The sequence below is a fragment of the Hypanus sabinus genome, chromosome 3 (genome assembly GCF_030144855.1).
Source record: "Hypanus sabinus isolate sHypSab1 chromosome 3, sHypSab1.hap1, whole genome shotgun sequence".
Taxonomy (NCBI): domain Eukaryota; kingdom Metazoa; phylum Chordata; class Chondrichthyes; order Myliobatiformes; family Dasyatidae; genus Hypanus; species Hypanus sabinus.
Window position 1 is genome coordinate 42,013,029 of NC_082708.1, and position 23,059 is coordinate 42,036,087.

At 41.6% G+C, this 23,059-nt stretch overlaps 1 protein-coding gene across 3 annotated transcripts in view; it reads right to left on the minus strand.

The window, feature by feature from the left end:
• The window catches only part of wasf3b (WASP family member 3b), a 109,326-nt gene extending 105,065 nt beyond the window's left edge, over window positions 1-4,261 (minus strand). For 2 of the 3 annotated variants that reach the window (XM_059964150.1, XM_059964149.1), the window contains exon 1: window positions 4,100-4,261. The gene's annotated coding sequence lies outside the window, so the exon portion shown is untranslated. Of the gene's footprint in view, window positions 1-3,958; window positions 4,061-4,099 lie in introns of those variants that run through there. The other variant, XM_059964151.1, reaches the window with a different exon arrangement.
• Between the last annotated feature and the right edge of the window lie 18,798 nt (window positions 4,262-23,059).

Genomic DNA, 23,059 nt, shown 5'->3' on the forward strand with positions numbered 1-23,059 from the left:
TCCCCCTCTGCTTTCTGCAGTGATCGCTCCCTCCACAGTTCCTTTGGCCACTTGTCCCTCCCCACTAATTTCACTCCTGACACTTATTCCTGCAAGTGGCCTAAGTGATACACCAGCCTATAAACCTCCTCCTTCACCTCCATTCAGGGTCCCAAAAAGTCTTTCTAGGCAGGCAACACTTACCTGAGAATCTGCTTGGGTCATCTATTGTGTCTGGTGCTTCCAATGCAGATTCCTCTACATTCATGAGGCCTGTCATAAATTGGGGGACCACTTTATCAAGCACCTCCACACCATCCACCATAGCAGGTCTTCCCAAAGGCCAAGTATTTTGATTTTCATTCCCCTTCCAATGTGTCAGTCCATGGCCTCCTTTTGTGCCAAGATGAAACTACTCTAGGGTGGAGGAGCAACACCTTGTATTCCATCTTAGATACCCTCAATCTGATGGCATGAATATTGATTTCTTCTTCTGGTAAACAAATTTCCCCAACACATTCCTTTATTCCCCAATCTGGCCTTTTACTTCTCACCTGCCTATTACTTCCTCCTGGGTCACCCCTTTCTCCCATGGTCCACTCTCCCCTCCTATCACATTCCTTCTTCTCCAGCCTTGGACCTTTTCCACCCATCTGGCTTCACCTATCACTTTCCAGCTAGCCTCTTTCCCCTCTCTCCACCTTTTTATTCTGGCATCTTCCCCCTTCCTTCCCAGTCCTGAAGAAGGGTCTGGGCCCAAAATATTTATGGTTCATTCACTTCCACAGATGCTGCCTGACTTACTGAGTTCCTTGAGAATTTTGTATGTGTTGCTTTAGATATACAGTGATGTTTTTCTGACTAGAGGTTTGTGACAAGTATGTTCCACAAGGTTAAGTGTTGGGACTTCTCTTGCTTATATTTATATAAATAAACTGGATGAAAACGTTTGTGGTCTGATTTGACCAGAGAAATTGCAGATGGAGTTTAATCTGGATAAATGTAGGGTGTTGCATTTCAGCAGGCCAAATGCAGCTCGAAATCATACAGTAAAAATCAGGACACTTAGGATCATTGTTGCTTGTCTATAGCTTCCTGAAAGTGGCAACACAAGTGGGGTGGTAAAGAAGACATACGGCATGTTTGCTTTATCAGTAAAGGCACTAATTATAAAAGCTAATTGAGTATAAAAGTCACGTTGCAGATGTATAGCATATAGAACAGAACAGTAGAGCAAGATTTCACAGTTTTATTCGTCTTTGGAAATTTATCAGAGACAAAACATTATCCAGCTAACAATTACTGTTTTTTTTCCCGTGAAAGAGTGACAACACTTCCACACCCTTCCACAGAAATGCTGCCAAACTTTGGTCTACCATACCTGCATTGACCATGATGCCAATCTAAACAAATACCATCTGCCTGCTCATGGTCCATACTCCCTCTTGCCTGTTTATGTCTGTCTAAGTCTGGGGTTCCTGACCTTTTTTATGCCATGGACCCCTACCATTAACCATTGAGTCCATGGGCCAGAGGTTGAAATGATTCTTAAACAAGTTTATTGTATCTGCTTGTACCACCTCCCTTGGTAGCAAATTCCAGGCACCTACCACTGGTAAAAGCAGTTGTCTCACAGATCTCCTTTAACCTTCCCCCCTCACCCTAAATGTTATAACCAAGACTGTGTGTGTAAAAGTTGGCAAGTTGCAGCTGTATAAAATTTAGGTCAGGCTACACTTGGGGTATTGTGTGCAGTTCTGGTCACTGCATTGCAGGAAGCACGTGGAGGCTTTGGAGAGACTGCAAAAGAGGTTCACAAGGATGTTGTCAGTGTGGAAAGTTAAAATTGCCAACTATTACAACATTATTTTTTTTTGCAACTGTCTGAAATATTTCTACAAATTTGCTCCTCTAAATCCTGCTGACAATTGGGTGGTTATAATATAATCTCATTAACGTGATCATCACTTTCTTATTCCTCAGTTCTCAGTAGACTCAGAGTTTGAGCTTTCCAGTCTGTCCTACCTGAGCACTGCCGTGACATTTTCCCCGACTAGTAATGCCACCCCTCCCCATATCATCCCCTCCCCAACTCTGAGACCCTCTGTTTGTCGGGGTCGACCATAGACGTTGCGACCAGCTGTTTATGTGATATGCAAGCCAGGGCAGTACAATATGGACCGCAAGCTGTTGTCCATGCAGCAGGCTCCACCTCTTCCCGCAGCTGATAAATCCAAAGGCAGAGAGCGATACAGTTTGGCACCACGGGCCTTACAAGAGTTGCCAGTGAGTATTCAACTCAACAGGGACTGCTTTAGGGATTCCAGATCCAAGATTTTTTTTCTTGGCCTTTACTCCCGAAACCCCCATGAGTGGGTATAACCACAAGCAGCTGAGCTTTGAGACCACAGTTTTCCTTCTCCTAGTTGAGCTGCCAACCGGGCTGACGAGCCCCATCTGCCCTAAGCGATTGGCTTAAGGCTCCAAGAGCCCGCCTTGCCCCTTCTGTCAGTAGAAACAGTCCAGCCTGGTTTAGTACCTAGGCCACAGGTGAAGGCCAGGAGCTGCATTTGGTTGTCCGAGACTATTTGTGACAAACACTATTGGGAACATGTACAGTTAGTGGGAGCTTATCCCCACTACCACCGCTAATGGTTATAACAATCTTAAGGACCCCGCCCCGACTCTATCATTTTTAAAATAACGGAATTCCGGAACATTAAGCTGCCAGTCCTGCACCCTCCTACGATCAGGTTTCACTAACGGCTACATTTTATTTCCCTGGTTGAGTGTTGCTCCAGTAAGAATTTAACAGCCTGATCCCTATCAGAACAAAACAATCAAGTGACTATCTCTGAACACATCGCCATCTATTACTGAACTGCCTTGCCTGAAGTGTGTACCATCTGCAAAATACACTGCAGATAATTGTGTGGACTACTTCTAGAGCACTTCACATACCCTACTACTATAGACATTTACTACTAAGGAATGCTTCTGCATCACCATCTATAGGTGCCTCTAACCACCCACTCCCCCTCCAAACCACACATCACTGAATTTGTAAATAATCTGGAACTAAATCTTGGAACTCCCTGGCTATAAAACTGTGATAACACCAACACAAGGACTGCTACAGGCGACCGGGAAACATCCATTAAAACACGGGGAAAAGGTGTTAGAGTGTTGTAACTAGACCTAAGAATTATATGTACTCAAACGGGTTTTCAAGCGAGATTCGTGAGGGGTCCTCGAGATTTTAAATTTTTCCATCAGTTGCTATCTTACGTTGATTACTAATGTATTATTTCTTGTAACTTATAAAAATAATACTCTTCTGCAATTTCAAGACCAAGCAACAGTCAGGGTCATGTAGTGGTTCATCAAGAAACTTCATTTAGCCACGATCCTAAATTACAAGAACAATCCTAAATTACAAACGATTTCGCTGGTTCCTATTCAAGCGGCGATTTTTTTTTTCAGCATTAGTTTCTCTTTACTCATCCAAACAATGCTCTGGGCATTATTACCGTAATTACTGTTCCTGCAAACACCATACTTAAATCTTACTTTAACTTTATTTCCACAACTTTCATTTCCCAGAAGTAATCTTTACAAACGCATACTATCAGTTAACAATGTCTATAGATGATTTTCGAACGCACTGTATATAAAATTGTGCAACTTAATAAGCAAAATCGATGTCTAAACGAAAGTGTAAATGGATTGCTCAAATGCGCTGTAAATTATAACGGTTATAAGGGGAGAGAAGGGTCCGCCCCTCTTCCTCGCCCACCCGAAGGGAGCTGTCCTGTTGAACAGGGAGGCAATCCACTTCATCGATCGCCTTCTTCTATCCTCAAGCACCCGCAACAATGACTAAAAGACCGCAATATCGGATTTAAAAGGTAGTCGCCGTAGCTGCGGATTCACATGGCCATCACTAAATAATCTATTTACGACTGAAATGCATTCTTACCACATTTAACCTCTGATTTTCAGGGGACAGCCATCTGCTCAGAACTGCGGTGTAATTATTGTAAGCCGAGCATCGCCGGCTGCCCACCAACCCGGCCAGTCCCGATCGCACCCTGACCACCAGCCCTCGCCCCGCACTGACCTCGGTTGGAACAGATATCCCTCCGTGTCTCTCTGCCCCCTGTGCCGCCTGCGAGTGCCCACCGGGGTAACCTACCCTGATCACGGACACGTACTGATTGACGTGCGCCCTAGCCAGTCGGCGTGCCCGCTCCGAAATTCCGCCGCCCCAGGGACGTCGGCACCGTCCAATGAAGTGAGCGCTACTCCAAGGTCAGCTAGCAGGTTAGTGTGATGGGTGGGAGCCGGGGCGCGTGCTGTGGTTGCGATTAGCCGAGATTTAGTCTCACTTTAGTTTCTCTGAAGTCATTTAAACCTAAACGTTTTATGTATTGAAAAGGAAAAATGTCTTCTTCCAAAAGTACTAAGTTTTGCTTGCTTTATATCCAGCACTGTGATAAGATTCATGGTGAAGCCTTGAAACTGCGCGAGCGCGTTATTTACTGTAATAGTAAATGTACTTTAACTTCGTTAAAATAGCCTCCGTAAAATACATCTGTGGTGATCAGCGTGTTGCAAATTGCGTTCTTTGAACTTCTGTTATTTTGCTTGCATTTCGCCAAATGATATCGCCGGTTTCAATTTCTTCCTCGAATATTACTGTTGCACGCTTAATCTGGGGGAAAAAGCACATCCATCGGAACACTGGTGACTTCCAAGATGTCTACCAGCACCAGTCATTTTCCACCTCCTCATCTCTTCTGCAGTCATGTAGGGGAAATGGGGACTTACACTCCTGTCCTGAGATAGCTGATGGCGGCTCTGTGAACCTAAAGACTTTGCTGACGATGGAGCAGGATGTGCTTGATGAGGTGAACAACGGTGTAGTCTTCATCATTTACACTGGACCTTTTTGTATACTGGACAAAGGAATTTGAGTACCATCCTGATTGTTCCTTATCAATTTTGACTTACCGTTTTTTATCTACATGTTGTCCCTTAATGTTATACTAAAATTTTCCACAAGTAGGCTTTTGACACTTAGAATTTCCACTTCCAAAGTAATATTATTGGATTCTATACTTGTCTCAACTCTTCAGGGGTGAAACCTATCCCTTTGTTATATATAGACTTAATTATTACAAGTAACTTTGAGCCAGTTGTCCATATGATGTCATCCAAAATTCTGCTGTCCCTGGCTTAATCACAGTAAATCACATCCATTGATCTTCTGAGACAATCCTTTAAGACTCAGATAACCTACCTCAGGTCCAGTTTTGCGGTGGGACAGGTTCATTCCATTGATGGGGTAGGATGTGCCCTATTGAGTTGGAGATGGGTAGTTTGTGAGTTGGGGTTGTCCTGTCATTTTTACTGCAGGCATCAGTGTTTTCCTAACAGAAGATCTTGTTTTCAACATCATCCTGAAAGCTTCTTCTCCACTTTGAGCAATCATGATTCACAGGAGTGTGTGTTTCACATTTCTTTGAAGGAGGGTTTTCAGATTTAGATGCATTTATTTATCACACGTACATCAAAACAGACAGTAAATTGTATCAAGCAACACTCACAAAATGCTGGTGGAACGCAGCAAGCCAGGTAGCATCTATAGGAAGAAACACTGTCGACGTTTTGGGCCGAGACCCTTCGTCAGGACTAACTGAAAGAAAAGATAGTAAGAGATTTGAAAGTAGGAGGGGGAGGGGAAATTCGAAATGATAAGAGAAGACAGGAGGGGGTGGGGTGAAGCTAAGAGCTGGAAAGGTGATTAGCAAAAGGGATACAGAGCTAGATGAGGGAAAGGATCATGAAATGGGAGGCCTAGGGAGAAAGAACGGGGGAGGGGAGAACCAGAGGGAGATGGAGAACAGGCAAGGAGTGATTGTGAGAGGGGCAGAGAGAAAAAGGGTGGTGGTGGGATAAATAAATAAGGGATAGGTTAAGAAGGGGAGGAGGAGCATCAATGGAAGTTAGAGAAATCAATACCTCCAGCCTGATGACATGAACATTGATTTCTCTAACTTCCGTTGATACCCCTCCTACCCTCCTTACCCCATCCCTTATTTATTTATTTATTTATTTATTTATCTCTCCTCTCCCCCCCCCCTCTCTCTCTCTCTCTCTCTCTCTCTCTCCCCCCTTTTTTTTCTCTCTGCCTCTCTCGCAATCGCCCACCCCCTCTGGTCTTCTATCATTTCACATTTCCCCCTCCCCACACTACTTTCAAATCTCTTAGTATCTTTCCCTTCAGTTAGTCCTGACGAAGAGTCTCAGCCCGAAACATCGACAGTGCTTCTCCCTATAGATGCTGCCTGGCCTGCTGTGTTCCACCAGCATTTTGTGTGTGTTGTTTGAATTTCCAGCATCTGCAGATTTCCTCATGTTTCCTCAGTGAAAAAAGCCTGCTTGCATTCACTACCTATACCCATCATAATTTTATATACCTCTATCAAAACATATGGGAGAATGAGGAGGTAGTCACCCTGAGGTTGCAGGAGGCAGCTAGTTAGGTGACTGTCAGGAGCCAGTGATCATAATATGAAAGAATTTATCCTGCAATTTGAAAAGGAGAAGCTAAAATCAGATGTATCAGTATTACAGTGGAGTAAAGGGAAGAATTGATTGGAAAAGAACACTGGCAGGGATGACAACAGAGCAGCAATGGCTGGAATTTCTGGGAGTACAGAAGGCACAAAATATATACATTCCAAAGAGGAAGAAATTCTAAAGTCAGAATGACACAACCATGACAGACAAGAGAACTCAAAGTCAACAGAAAAGCCAAAGAGAGAGCAGATAATAGAGCAAAAATCAGTGGTTAGTTAGAGGGTTTGGAAGCTTTTAAAAACCAACAGAAGGCAACTAAAAAGTAATAAAGAAGGAAAAGATAGGGGCCATGTGGAGCAATCTATGTTCCAAGCCTACACCTCCTCTTATGTTATATTGACGACTGTATCGGCACTGCTTCCTGCACACATGCTGAGCTCATTGACTTCATTAACTTCGCCTCCAACTTTCACCCCGCCCTCAAATTCACCTGGTCTATTTTCGACACCTCCTTCCCCTTTCTAGATCTTTCTGTTTCTATCTCTGGAGACAGCCTATCCACCGACATCTACTACAAACCTACTACAGCTACCAAGACTATTCCTCCTCCCACCCTGTCTCCTGCAAAAATGCTATCCCTTTCTCTCAATTCCACCGCCTCTGCCGCATCTGCTCTCAGGATGAGGCCTTTCATTCTAGGACAAAGGAGATGTCTTCCTTTTTTAAAGAAAGGGGCTTCCCTTCGTCCACTATCAACTCTGCCCTCCATCGCATCTTCTGTATTTCACGCACCTCTGCCCTCACCCCATCCTCCCGCCAGCCCACCAGGGATAGGGTCCCCCTGGTCCTCACCTATCACCCTACCAGCCTACTGATCCAATGTATGATCCTCCGTAACTTCCACCGCCTCCTACGTGATCCCACCACCAGCCACATCTTCCCCTCCCCCCCCACTCTTGGCTTTCCACAGGGATCGCTCCCTACATGACTCCCTTGTCCATTCATCCCCTCCATCCCTCCCCAACGACCTCCCTCCGGGCACTAATCCCTGCGAACGGAAGAAGTGCTACACCTGCCCCCACACTTCTTCCCTCACCACCATCCTAGGCCCCAGACAGTCCTTTCAGGTGAGGCACAACTTCACTTGCGAGTCAACTGGGGTGATATACTGTATCCGGTGCTCCCGATATGACCATTTATACATTGGGGAGACCCGCCGCAGACTGGGAGACTGTTTCACCAAACACCGGCACTCAGTCCTCCAGCAGTGGCGGGATCTCCCTGTGGCTACACACTTTAATTCCACAGTCCACTCCCACTCCAATATGTCTGTCCATGGCCTCCTCTACTGTCAAGATGAGGCTACATGCAGGTGGATGGAGCAATACCTTATCTCCTGCCTAGGTAGCCTCCTACCTGCCGGCATGAACATCCAACTCACAGACCTCCTTTGATATCCCTGCCCCCCACCCTTACCCCCATCCCTATCTATTATTTTAGTCTGGTTCTCTTTCTCTCTCTTTTTCCCCCCTCACTATAATCTCTCCCCACCAGCCCTACCTTTCTTTCTCTTTTATTTCCCATAATTCTCCACCTTCCCCCTAGCCCATTTTCCTCCAGCTTATCACTTCCCAGCTCTCTACTTTATCCCCCCCCCACTTCTTATTCCCCCCTTGACCATCCCATGTTACTTCACTCCTGATGAAGGGTTTCGGCCCGAAAAGTCGTTATTACCTCCTCCCATAGATGCTGTCTGGCCTGCTGAGTTCTGCCAGCATTTTGTGTTTTTATAAAAGATAGAATATGAAGGTAAGCTATCCAATAATAGTAAAGAGTATACCAAAAGTTTCTTAAGATATATAAAGTGTAAAAGAGATGTGAGAGTAGATATCAGACTGCTGGAAAATGATGCTAGAGAGGTAGTAAGGGGGGAGGAAAGAAATAACAGACAAACTTAATAACTATTTTGCCCTAGTCTTCACTGTAGAGGCACGAACACTATGCCGGAAGTTCAAGAGTGTCAGAGGGCAGACATGTGTGAAGTTCCTATTGCTATTGCTAGAAACTGAAATGTCTGAAAGTAGTTAAGTCACCCAGACCAGATGGCGTACACCCCAGGGTTCTGAAAGAGGTTGACTGAAGAGATTGTGGAAGCATTAGTAATGATCTTTCAAAATCAATTGATTCTGGCGTGGTTCCGGAGGACTGGAAAATTGCAAATGTCACTCCACTCTCCAAGAAGGGAGAAAGGCAGAAACAGCAAAATTATAGGCTAGTTTGTCTGGTCTCGGTGGTTTGGAAGACATTGGAGTCAATTATTAAAGGTGTGATTTTGGGGTATTTGGAGGCACATGATAAAATAAGCCATAGTGAGCATGGTTTCCTTAAGGGAAGGTCTTTCCTGGGAAATCTGTTGGAATTCCTTGAAGAAATAGCAAGCAGGATAGACAAAGAAGAATCAGTGGATGTTGTATAGTTGGATTTTCAGATGCTCTTTGACAAAATGTCACGCCTGAGGCTGATTAACAAGCTAAGAGACTAAGATTACAGGAAAGATATTAGCATAGATAGAACATTGGCTGATTGGCAGATGGCAAAGAGTGGGAATAAAGGGAGCCTATTCTGGCTGGATGTTTGTGACTAGTGATGTTCCACAGGTATCTGTGTTGGGACCACTTCTTTATACATTATATATCAATGATTTGAATGGTGGAATTGATGACTTTGTGTCCAAGTTTGCGATGATACAAAAATAGGTGGAGGGCAGGTAGTTTTGAGGAAGTTGAGAGGCTGCAGAAGAACTTAGACTGATTAGGAGAATGGGCAAAGAAATGACCAATGGAGTACAGTGTCAGGAAGTATATGGTCATGCACTTTGGTAGAAGAAATAAAAGGTAAGACTATTCTATAACTGGGGAGAAAATTCAAAAAACTGAGGTGCAAAGAATTGAATTGAGTTTATTACTTACATCCTTCATATACGAGTAGAAATATTTACATTATGTCTCCATCTAAATGTGCAATGTGCAATTTATAGTAATTTATAATAAATAGCAAGATAGTCAATATAACATAGAAATACAGTTGTGTCATCATGAGTTAATCAGTCTGATGGCCTGGTGGAAGAAGCTGTTCCGGAGCCTGTCGGTCCTTGTTTTTATGCTGGGGTACTATTTCCTGGATGGTAGCAGCTGGAACAGTTTGTGGTTGGGATGACTCTGGTCCCCAATGATCCTTCGGGCCCTTTTTACACACCTTTCTGTAAATGTCCTGAATAGTGGGAAATTCGCATCTACAGATGAGCTGGGCTGTCTGCACCACCCTCTGCAGAGTCCTGCAATTGAGGGAAGTACAGTTCGCATACCAGGTGTGATGTAGCCAGTTAGACGCTCTCAGTCATGCCCCTATTGAAAGTTCTTAGGATTTGGGGGCCCACACCAAACTTCTTCATCTTCATCTGAGGTGAAAGAGGTGCTGTTATGCCTTTTTCACCACACAGCTGGTGTGTACAGACCACGTGAGATCCTCAGTGATGTTTATGCCAAGGAACTTAAAGCTGAGGAGTAATTTATTTAGTCAGAAAGTGGAGAATCTGTGGAATTTGTTGCCACAGGTGGCTGTGGGTGTGGAGGACAAGTCATTGGGTACATTTAAAGCTAAGGTTGATAAATTTTTGATTAGTCAGGACATGAAGGGATACAAGGAGAAGACAGGAGTCTGGGGCTGAGAGGAGGGTAAATGTAGCCATGATGAAATGGTGGAGCAGACATGGTGGGAAAATGGCCTAATTCTGCTCCTATACCTTATAGTCTTGTAGTCAACGAGATAAAGGAGATGGTCATTGACTTCAGGAGAACTCACACCACTCACACCTCTCTTGACATCAGTGGCACAGCAGTAGAAACTCCTGAATTGGCCCAGTTTCAAATTCCTTGGAGTGTACATTTCACCCAAGTTCTCATGGCCACAGAACAGATTCTACACATTCAGGAAAGCTCACTAATACCTCTACTTTCCGAGGAAGCTGAAGAGAGCAGGACTATGCACGGCTACACTAATGTCATTCTACAGATGTACAGTTGAGAGCATCCTAATAAGCTGCATGTCTGCATGATGTGGAAACCTCACTCCTGCACTACAAAGGCTCTACAACAGATAGTCAAACTACCCAACGCATCATCAGCACCAGGCTACCTGCCATCAAGGATGTATATACAGAAAGGTGCCTGAAGAGAGCCAGTAACATCACGAAGGCTGCTATCCACCATGCTCATGAACTGTTTGCCCCACTCCCATCAGGAAAGAGGCTACATAGCATCCATACCAGGACCTTCAGACTCAAAAACAGTTAAATCTTGAAGGAAATCTTGGTAGTGACTATCCCTGGAAGAGAAACCAAGAGTCCTTTCATATCAGTTATGTTGGACATCAGGGAATTAGCATGCAATGGGCATTCTGCTGCTCCTGCTGGTTGGGAGATGACAGATTGTTTGCAAGGTGAAGTCCATGAAGAACTACCTTGTGGGAGTCTGATCTCCTCAATGCCTGCTGACCTACAGTAGCTCCAGTAACACCTTGATTTAAAAAAAAATGTTCTGGTTTCTAGAATCCTCCAATGCTTGTCCGTCAGTATCTCTGTAATCTCCCACAATCCTTTAATATAGCAAGATGTCTAATCCTAGCCTATATTTAATTGCTTTACAATCAACTGTCCAGACCCTAAGTTGCGGAACTCCCTGCTTAAACATTTTTACCTCTTAACATTTATTTCTATTTTGTATGACAGTCGCCTACATTTGCTTCTTCAAGTAAGTATTTAATTTGATAACTCGTGAGACGTGTCTTAAGGTGTTTTTGTTATATAAAAGGCCCTGTACAAGTACAAGTTAGTTGAAATGTCCCGTAACAGTGATTGATGGTTGCTGTTGTTTCATCCAAGTACTATGACAAGGTCTTGCCCAGATTACACTTCCACCTTAGTTGAAATCACACTGTTAATGGGAGTTTTTGGGTGGGAATCTTATAAAATTTAAAAGTAAGTGATTTCCATGCTTTGGAAGTTTGTGAATCTCAAATTAAAACAATGTTTTATTCAACTTTCATTTGAGATGAATGAATTCATGCTAAAATTGAATTTAGTTTAGATATTCCTCTCTGTTGAATTTCTAATTCATTTTGTGTATTACTAAAGGAGGTTTCTATTCACTTTTCCTGCTTCTTTCAAATTATTGCAGAACCTAAAATTGACATAAATAGAAATAGTCTTGGTTATTGCAGGAACCCAGGTATTCACACACACACAATCTTAACATTCTCACAGCCCATTAGAAGACAGTTGATCCACTCTATTCATGACACCAGGCAATGTTGCTAGCAAGTGCTGAAATGCCCATATGCATGATGTTCAAAGGTTCATTTTATTATCAAAGTCTACAACTCTGAAATTCTTCGATTCTCAGTGTAGCCATGAAACTAAGAAAATAAAGAAAGGCAGCACGATCATCGACCCCCAAATCCCAACTCACTGCAAAAAAAACCAAAAATGAAACAGGCACATCAATCCCCAATTCCCCTCCTCCCACACAAAAACTGAGCAAAACAAATCAGGCTCATCAACCTCCCAAATTTGTTCTCCTGCACAAAAAAGAACAGAACAGATCATACACATCGACCCCCACCCCCAAATCTGACATCTACTGAAATCTTGATGTCATTAATATTCTGCAGTTTGGAGAAATTCATAACATCCAAAAAAATGCAATGCTTCCTTGAATTGCTACTGTTTCCCATGGGAAAATTAACAATTAATTCCTACTGGATTTGTACCAATCAAGGTCACTTCAACACAGTTTTATAAATCAAGCATTGAAATGTGTCAATTATTAATAGAAAATTCATGGAATACTCCACCTGTAAGTTAGTATTGACCCTAAAATGCCAAAATCAATAAACCCAATTTCTTGGATTTAGAACTGTAAATTTTATTAGGTAAGAGAGCTTCTAGGTATCTATTACACTGAAGTGCATAATGGATCCAAAAGTGCTGTCCATTTACTTAATAAATGCATTCTTTTCAACTCTTCAGGTATAGTTATGATCAATCTTCACACAGGAAAGCCTTAAGTAATGTTTGTCAGGTGGCGTTGCATAACACATGAAGCAGCTATAGCATTTGGAGCTATCGAATGTTGCACATATAATTAACACTGGACAGCAATTTTTTCAAAAGTGTTGCTTCCTCAGAATTTTTTTTGTTTATGATAGACTGCTTAAAGCTGAATACAAATATAATTTCTGACTACTTGTATCACATAGGAATTTGGAGAAACAAAGAATTAACTTTTATTGAATATAATGTGTTTAATTACAAATTGGTGCTGACACTTTGCAGTAGTTCAACGAAGCTAAAAATGTTTTGTCGGTGATTTTCATTTGTAGTCAGTGTCCGAGGCTTCTCATTTAAGTGTCCAACAATAGTCAGCCAGCATCGATGGATTCCAGTTGCCCTGATACCATTTCTCCATGACTGCAAAGTCCTGTTGAAACCTTGCGCCGTGCTCGTTACCAACAGCAGCAGAATTTGCAGGGAAGAAGTCTAAATGGGAATGCAAAAAATGAATCTTTAGGGACATGTTGCACTTCATGGTTTTGTATGTGTGAAGCAGGTTGTCAACCAGTTCCATGTAGGTTGGTGCTCTGTAGTTGCCAAGAAAAAAGTTGAATGGCTTCCATGCAATTTTCTCCTGTCCCACTAGAAGTTCCTTGAATCGCCTGTCACGGATGATCTGTTTGATTTGTGGACCAACAAAAATGCCTTCCTTAACCTTGGCAGCAGTTATTTTAGGAAACATCTGTCTCAAGTATTGAAATCCTTCACCCTCCTTGTTCATTGCTTTCACAAAGTTTTTCTTGAACTGCAGTTTTATATGAAGAGGAGATAAAATATCTTTGTTTGGTCTACGAGTAGCTTATGTGCCACACTTCTCTGCCCTGAAACCAACTGCTTATGGAATGGCCAGTCCTTTTTAATGCAATGAGATTCTTTAGCACGGCTGTCCCATTTGCAAATGGAACTACAGTACTTGGTGCATCGGAGCTGCATTCCCAGTAGCAGCACTACTACTTTCAGATTACCACAGATGTTCCAGTTATGGTTGCTATATTGTATGTGTTTCAACAAGACTTCCAAATGTCAGTAGCTTTCATTCATGTGTAATGCAGAGCCGATTGATATTGAAGGGTAGACATTGCCATTCTGTAGCAGCCCAGCTTTCGGGCTTAACACTGAATAATCAATAAAGAGACGCCATTGTCATGGGTCATGCTCACAACCCAAAGCATGCCCAGACATAGACAAGATAGAAAACCTTTCAGCTTACATTGTGAGCAACAATTTAATTGACTTGAATTATGAATTAAAATAACAAATATAGGTGATTCCAAAAAACTGGTGCATGATAGGGAAATTTCATGGCGATTTTCATGATTAGAAGCCCAAAATCCATAAGGTACACACAAAAGTATTCAGGAAGCAAAATCTTTGTTGTCCAGTGTAATCTAAATAACACTTCTATGATGAAGAATGAAGGGCAAGTAGAAAAGGATTCCATTTTGAGCGGTACAAAGAGATCTAGTACATGAATCTCAAAAAATCAACAGACAAGGCAGCAAGTAGTTAAGAGGGCAAATGGTATATTGACCTTTATTGCAACAGATCGGCAGTTTACAAATAGGGAAGTTTTGTTTCAATTGTTCAGGATGCTGGTGAAGCTACATCTGGAGTACTAGGCACAGTTTTGGTCCTCTTTCCCAAAAGAGTAGTCTTGGAGCAGTTCAGAAGTGGTTCTTCAGGCTAAGACCTAGGGTGGGAAGATCTATCAAGAGAGATTAAACAGGTTGAATCTATATTATTTGGAATGTGAAACTTACAAGGTCTTAAAGGAGTATGATAAGGTAGATGTCAGAATGTTTTCACTAGTGGAAGGCCACAAATAAGGAGACATGATAAATGACAGGTTCTTTTAGATGGAAGTGTAAAAGTAATTTTTGGAGAAGATATTTTAATCTTTGGAATTCAACAGAGGGTAAAGAGACTGGATCATTAGAAATACATAAAGTGGAGATAGTTAATATTTGAAAGATCAAGGAATCGAGGGTTATGGTGAGCTGGCACAGTGAAGAATTGATGTCAACATAGATTAGCTATAATTTACAGGTAGGGGACCTTTTCAGAATTATTTTCAAAACCTTCAACCCATTGTTTAAATTCAGATGTTGGCTATTATTAATTTTTATTATATAAGAAGATATTTTACCTTTTTTTCTCCTTAATAAACAGTTTTGATCTTGATAGTGGTTAGATTCTTTTTTTTTGTAATAAAATAGTATATTTCTTTTTTTTTAATTAATTTTTATGCATTTCTACAAACCAACTACAAACAAAAAACCCAACAACAAAGTGAAGATTAATACAGTGCAAAATAAGTGTATCAATTATATAATTCATAACAATAAGGAAGCAGCACCCAGAATAAAATCATATAAAGTTAGTATCCTCCCCACCCTCCCACTATGGAACTCCAGGCCAACCATTACAACATGTAAAGAAAATATTAATCGGAGCTGATGCACCATCAATAGCTCTCGGGGACGGGAGGTGAACGATAGGCAGCGAAACGGAGCACAGCATCTGGGAGACTGGGGGGGGAGGAACAGAGGAACAGTCCTCCAATCGCCTTTATACAGGGGTCTGTGGGAGGAGCCACAGGAGCAGTCAGCGGGGGGGGGGGGGGGGGGGGGGGGGGGGCGTGTCCAGACAGGTATACATAGTTTACCACAGGAGCGTTCGACCCCACAGAGCTGTAGATATAAATTTAAAAAAGAATAATAATGCCTACTACCAAAACTATAATGCAATTTCCATCAAAAAGAAACCATAAGACTTACAGAGAGAAAAAAAAGCTGAAAAGCTGTTTTTTATCTTTATCCCATGTTCTTAATTGCCATTTAGAACCCAATCCTCTGATTTTGGTACCTTGGATGAGGCAGACATGTATTTGAGTCCGACTAAATGTTGAATATTATCTTTTGCCTCTCTTTTGGCTAGACCCTTAGTTCTTAGGTGGAGAGATTTGCCCCACCCACTCATGCTCAATGGCTTAATGATATTTTGTCCTGTTTAGACCTTGAAAATATTCATTACTCACTTCTCAATTCGGACATAAAGTTTCAAAAGGTGTGGGGACCTTTTCTTGAATACTTTCATAACTCCCCTTAGATTAAGTTTATTTTTTTAAAATAGTATATTTTAATATAACTATTGATTAACTTACATGAATATGGAGTAATGAGATTGTTATTATGAACAGATATAACGTAATTGGTAGTTTTAAAAAATCTTTTTTGACCTTATTTATACTTTCTTGTACTCTGTATTCTTCTATGTAGAAACTAATAAAAATATTGGAAAGAAGATTAGCTGTGATCATACTGAATGGTAGGACAGGCATGAGAAGCCCGATGGCCTACTCCCATTCCAATTTTTTTTGTATTCCTGTTAAGAAATATTTGATGAGGATCAAGAGATGTTGTTTGGAGATATGTGGGATATGAATGGCTTTTGTATATGTTCTCTAATGTGTTAGTAATCTTTTCCCAGAGAAAATAATGGTTGCTTCTGCTGCAATGAAATTATTTTGCAAATTGCTGATAATAATATGTTTGGACTGGAAATTGAAGAAATGAAATCTAATTACCTACAATTTTGGAAAATGACAAACGGGTTTTGTAAACAGCTACGATTATGTAAATTCCAATTTCAAAAAAATGGAGACATATTACCCAATCCAGTGTGTTTATTTCCAAAGAAGAGCTGTTTTTAGAAGAGACAGGAGATACTATTTTCTCATATTATCAGTATAGTATTTTCCCCTTCTGTCAGTGTGTGAAAGAAGTCATTGCTAGCATAAACTTTGAAAATAATTCATTTGTCAAGTAAATACCCTTAGTGAGTGCTTTTGAATCTTTCAAGCACACGGTTCATTTTCATTTATATATCTGATCATTGAATACTACTTATAAATAATTTTAAATAAAGACCCAAGGATGATGGACTGGTTTAAATTAGTTGTTTTTTTTGCCAAATCCAATTTTTGTCAATAAATTTTCAGCTTGGCTTTTGCCTTGATTCTTGAAGTAGTCAATAGTCTAAATCCTGAATATAACACAATTTAAGCAAGCAATCAATTACTCTTAATAAAGTTGCAATAGATAATAGTAGAAAGAAAATCCAATCTTGCACCCAACTTTTTGGACTATCTTTTGAACCCGTTTTGGTTCCAAATTAAAGTAATCAAATTCCACTTATGCACTATAATGCTACCAGCAGAGGGAAAATCCAATGGTGGAATGGCATTAGTAGAACAGTTACCAATATCATGAGCAGTGGTTTTTAGCTGGGACACCAATATCTTCTCAAGGTCAATAAATGCTGACCTTGCCAGTGACACCCAGATCTTGTAGAATGAATTAATTAAAAACAATCTGAGCCAGATATTGTCAAGGATATAATTGGAACACTGCCCAACTTGGAACCGTATTTACTTTGACTGAAGTTATTCAATGTAATAGACAGTGATTGAAGGGAAGTTAACAAGATTTTAAGAAATGCTACAACAGCCTATTCAGCTCCCTCCTTACATCCATCCAGGGCCCTAAGCACTCCTTCCAAGTGGGTCAACACTTCACCTGCAAATTTGTTGGGGTCGTCTATTGTATCTGATGCGGCCTCCTTGATATTAGTGTGACCCAATGTAAATTGGGGGACCGCTTGTCAACCACCTCTGCTCCATCCACCAAAAGTGTAATTTCTCAGCGGTCAACTCTTTGAATTCCTCTCCCAATTCCCGTTCCAACATGTCAGTCCATGGCCTCTACTTTTGTTACAATGAGGCCGCTCTCAGGGTGGAGGAGCAACGCCTCATATTCCACCTAGGTAGACTCCAACTCATTCCACTTACCTCTTCTCCCCAACTGCCTATTACCTCCACCAAGTGCACCCCCTTCTTCCCTTTCTCCCATTGTCCACTCTCCTCTCCTATCAGATTCCTTCTTCTCCAGATCTTTACCTTTTCTACCCACCTGGCTTCACCTGTAAACCTTCCAGCTATCTTCCTTCCCCTCCCGCACCTTTTTATTCCGGCATCTTCCCTCTTCCTTTCCAGTCCTGAAGGAGGGTCTCAGCCTGAAACATCGACTATTTATTCATTTCCATAGATGCTGCCTGACCTGCTGAGTTCCTCCAGCATTTTGTGTGTTTTGCCCTTGATTTCGAGCGTCTGCAGAATCTCGTGTTTGTTACGAACCCCGTAACTGGGTCACTTACCAGCAAAGATAGAGAGGACCGTTGAAGTCTGATGGTACTATTTTTAAAAGTCTTTATTTATAAAGGGGCACAAAAATAAGATTAATACAGACATTCAGATAAAATACGTCGTCAATACTCAATCTAAAAACGCGGGTATAATAATCACCAATTAAGCAATAGCTCTATCGTTTGTCTAGGGGATATTGTATTGTCCAATGGAAAGATAAAAGTCGCTGTCCCTTCAAGCTGCAGCTATTTGGGTCTAAGAGAGACGGTTTTTGCCCGGGACTTTTATGAGGCCAATCCGTTGCGTCGGGGGAGTTGGTTCCCCGTTGTTAGTTCCAAGTCGTTTTCCGTGGTACCAGCCACCAGCCCCCAGGCAAGGGAACCGAACGCACGTGGCTTCCTTCAAATGGCTTCCCACTATTGCGGGATCGCTAGCATTTCTTCTGGTGCATCTGAGGGGCTGTCCCTACAGCCCCCCCCCCCTTTTATCTTAACTCGCCGGGTAGTAGATGTCAATCAGGTTGGGGTGATGCAATCTCTCTCTCAACCAGCCCACTTTGCCCGAGGGCTTGCACGTAGCATAGTCCCCAATCCACAAACGTTGTCTCCAGGAGACAATGGCCATGTCTCTCTCTCTCATTTCCTGGGTCCTCTGACCCAACCCAATAATGCTCTTGCGATTCTCACAAAGGAGGGGGCTACCCCGCACCCTTCGGCCCCTCAGAGCTGTGGTGCATTCATAACATGTTTAAGATTTTAAGAATTTACCTTAACAAATACATTCATATTAAGGTTTGTTTTTATAAAGAGAGGTTAATGAAAATTGACTGCACACCTCATATAGATTAATTTGTTTTAATGTTAAAATAATTACTTTCAAATCATGTTTCAGTGTGGTGAAGCACAGTTCCAATGCCATATTCAAGTTTGCTGTTGACACCACTGAAAATCCTACAAAAAGTAGTGGATGCAGCTCAGTCCATCATGGGTAAAGCCCTCCCCACCATTGAGCTCACCTACATGAAACGCTGTCACAGGAAAGCAGCATCCATTGTCAGGAACCCTCACTAACCAGGACGTGCTCTTCTCTTGCTGCTGCCATCAGGCAGAAGGTACAGGAGCCTCAGAACTCACACCACAAGGTTCTGGAACAATTACTAATCCTGAACCATCAGACTCCTGAAACGAAGGGGATAACTACATTCAACTTCAATTGCCAATCATTGAAATGTTCCCACAACCAACTCACTTTCAAGGACTCTTACTTTGACCCATCTGCCTGATGTCTTGTTACAGAACATTCAATTAACAGTCACAATTAAAAGGTATCTCAAATTGGCTGAAATAATTAATGTTTGTGGAATGGGCTGCTGGCGATGGTGGTGGAGGTGGATACGATAGGGTCTTTTAAGAGACTCCTGGATAGGCACATGGAGCTCAGAAAAATAGAAGGCTATGGGTAACCCGAGGTAATTTCTAAGGTAAGGACACGTTTGGCACAGCTTTATGGGCCTGTATTGTGCTGTAGATTTTCTATGTTTCTAATTAAAAAGAAACAGAAGATACTTTAAAGAACCAAACACAAGGCAAAATAACCCATGACATTTCTACTTTGTGCATTCTGATGAATGGGGTTGTAGAATTTACTCTTGTCACATCTGGTACAAAGGAGGATGCGCAACACAACTGGCCCCTCAGCACAGTACATTATGCGCTGTACTGGACATTTGACCTTCAGGTCATCTGAATTCCACATTTCAATGCACATATCTGGAAATCAAATGAGCCAACTCTAAAGGAGGACATGACTGGCAGTTCTCCAATGAACTGCTCCACAGTATTAAGTACTATTTGTTTCAATATGAGAAATGGGTTCACAAGAAGCAACTTACCCTGCCAAATGCATCCAGTTAAATTACATTTTAATATAAAATGGAGTCAATGCAGGAATCACAAAGATTTTTCCTGGTCAAGCAGCCAATTACCCTACAATAACAAAGTGAATACATAATTAATTGTGGAAGCAGTCCATTGTACCCCATATGTTCAATGGTGCAATAACAAAAGTGTTGCTTGATTACACCTTTCTTGAACAGTGCCCTTAGACATTATAGTGAATAATGGATTGTCATGGAGGACTCCAAAGCTATCAACACAACTCAGCAACAGGCACTTTGAAACAAGTTTCCATTATAGCTTTTAGTTGAAACTAGGCAGGTTATGTACAGCTTCTTTTTAATTTCTATCATTGCTCTCAGCCGGATTGTCTTATTCAGTTAACTGGGTTTGGGGCTTCCCTTTTTTTTCTTCTATGGATTGATAAAATTGTTCATCTACTTTTGTGTTAACTTTCTTCTACTTTCTCTGAAATGGATGCCCTTGGTGCTTTGTTACTGGTCCTCATGCAGAGATCATTATTGATCTCTGGGGCCACCAAAAGATTTATTTCTTCAAATTTCTTAAGAGATACTAATGATTACAATTGAAAATTCCACAATTGGTCAATGATGCCATAGGTCTCAGCTTTGCTCTGATTAAAATATCAGACTGTCTCCACTGCTTGCAATCTTAACTCTGGATCAAAAATCAATGGCTCAAATCCTATAATGTACTTAATCATGTGTAGTTTACAGTATTACTTCATTGCAATTCTGAAGTGCTGCTTTCTTAGAGGTATCTGTATTCTTTGCAGCTTTATGTTGGGGGGAGGGCAGCATTGATGCTGGTGATACAAAAAGACTAAATAAATTCATCAAAAAGGCTGGATCCGTCCTTGGCTACAATTCAGACTCTTTTGGAGTTACTGGTAGAGAGAAGGTCACTAAACAAACTGTTATGCATTATGGAGAATCAGGCACATCTGATCTACTGAATAAGTAGTGAAGCACCTTTTCAAACAGACTCATTCAGCTCCGCTGTAACAAGGATCATGACAGAAAATCTTTCCTACAAATGCAATAGGCATATACAACAGTTCCTCTCTGTGCAACCAGAGTACACACATCATAGTACAATAGTCTCTGTTTTATTATTTTATACATTATTATTGCACATTGGTTCATTATTATTGTGTATATTATTACTCTGTACATTATTATTAGTTAGCTCTGCACACTGCTGAGTGTATTGTTAAATATTGCTGCTGTAATGAAAGAATTTCCCACTCGGGATTAATAGAGTACATATTATTATTATCATCATCATAAGTATGAAAAAAAATTTGGTCAGTAAACTCTTTAAAACAAAATGATATGAAGATCAAAATAGAAATACAAAATTCTAGAGATACACTGTAGAAAAGGCATGATCTATAGAACTAGAAATCGATCTATTGAGAAGTCATTGACCCAAAACGTTACCTCTCTCGCTCTGTAAACATTGCCTAATCTATTGAGTATCTCTGGCATTTGTTAGTTTTATTTCAGATTTCCAGTATCTGCAAGTTTTTGACTCTCATTTGAAAAGAAATTCTCCTTAGTCCTGATGCAGACACTTGACCTAAAATGTCCATTACCCTCTTGCTCTACAGATGCTGTTTGATCCACTGAGTTCCTTCAGCAATTTATATCTTGCTCCAGATTCCAGCAACAGCAGACTTGTGGCTCCATTTCACTCCCTCACTGCAAATTCTCTTCAAGGCATGCTAATACTGAAGAAGTTTACTTCAGCTCTTCAATGGGAGCTCTGTGGGTCCCTCGTTCACTGTTCCGCCACTGTTGTTTTTCCTGTTTGAATTCTGATGGAGGGTTTCAACCTGAAACATGGAAAATCCCCTTTGCCTCTGCAGAGGCCAAGTTCTTCCAGCAATATGTGTTTAGCTTCAAATTTCAGCATCTGCTATTTCTTGTTTCTCCATTATTCTCCTGGTGTTCTTATCAAACATAATTTTTTGTACCAGATACATTGATTTTGAAAGTTTGGCATAATAATGACGTGATGAACATGATCATTCTTATGAGAAAATCACTGTGAAATTAACTTATCCTTATCTTATATTAGAAGGGAATAGTCAAAGACAAAGGAGCATTTCTAAAAGGAGTATATGAACTGAAGATGCAGTTACCAGTAGTGAGGTGATCAGATTGAGAATCCACAAGAGATAGGAGAATGTGGTCTTGTGTGTCTATCTGTGAGCAACCTTCCTATTATATATTTCATCAATCTCTGAGCATCTTGTACATTGTTGTGAGCCACCTTGTTCTCTTTATTTACAATAAGTACAGTCAAGAAGTTAATATACGTCTTCAAAAAGTCCCACCATCCAGGCCATCACACACAAAATGCTGGAGGAACTCAGCAGGCCAGACAGCATCTAGGAAAAAGAGTACAGTCGACGTTTCAGGTGGAAACCCTTCAGCAGAACTGGAGGAAAAAGCTGAGGAGAAGATTTAAAAGGTGGGGGAGGAGAGAGAGAAACACAATTTGATAGATGAAACCTGGATTGGGGAAGGATGAAGTAAGGAGCTGGAAGTTGATTGGTGAAAGAGACAGAAAGCCATGGAAGAAAGAAAAGGAGGGAGGAGCACCAGAGGGAGGCAATGGGCGAGCAAAGAGATAGGTGAGAAGGAAAAAAGAGGATGGGAAATAGTGAAGGAAGGGGAGGGGTGGGGGGCATTACTCGAAGTTAGAGTATTCGATGTTCATGCCATTAGGTTAGAGGTTACCCAGACAGAAATTAAGGTGTTGTTCCTCCAACCTAAGTGTGGCCTCATCACGACAGTAGAGGAGGCCATGGATGGACATATCAGAATGGGAATGGGTGGCCACTGGGAGATCCCACTTATGCTGGTGGATGGAGCATAGGTGGTTGATGAAGCGGTCTCCCAGTCTACATTGGATCTCACCAATTATACAAGAGGCCACACCAGGAGCACCAAACACAATATTTAACCCCAACAGACTCACAGGTGAAGTGTCGCCTCACCTAGAAGGACTGTTTGAGGCCCTAAATGGTAGTGAGGGAGGAAGTATAGGGGCAGGTGTAGCACTTGTTGTGCTTATAAGGATATGTGCCAGGAAGGAGATCAGTGGGGAGGGATGAATGGACAAGGGAGTTCCATAAGGAGTGGTCCCTGCAGAAAGCAGAAAGTTGGGGTGGGGGGGGGGATCTTGTTGGAGGTGTCT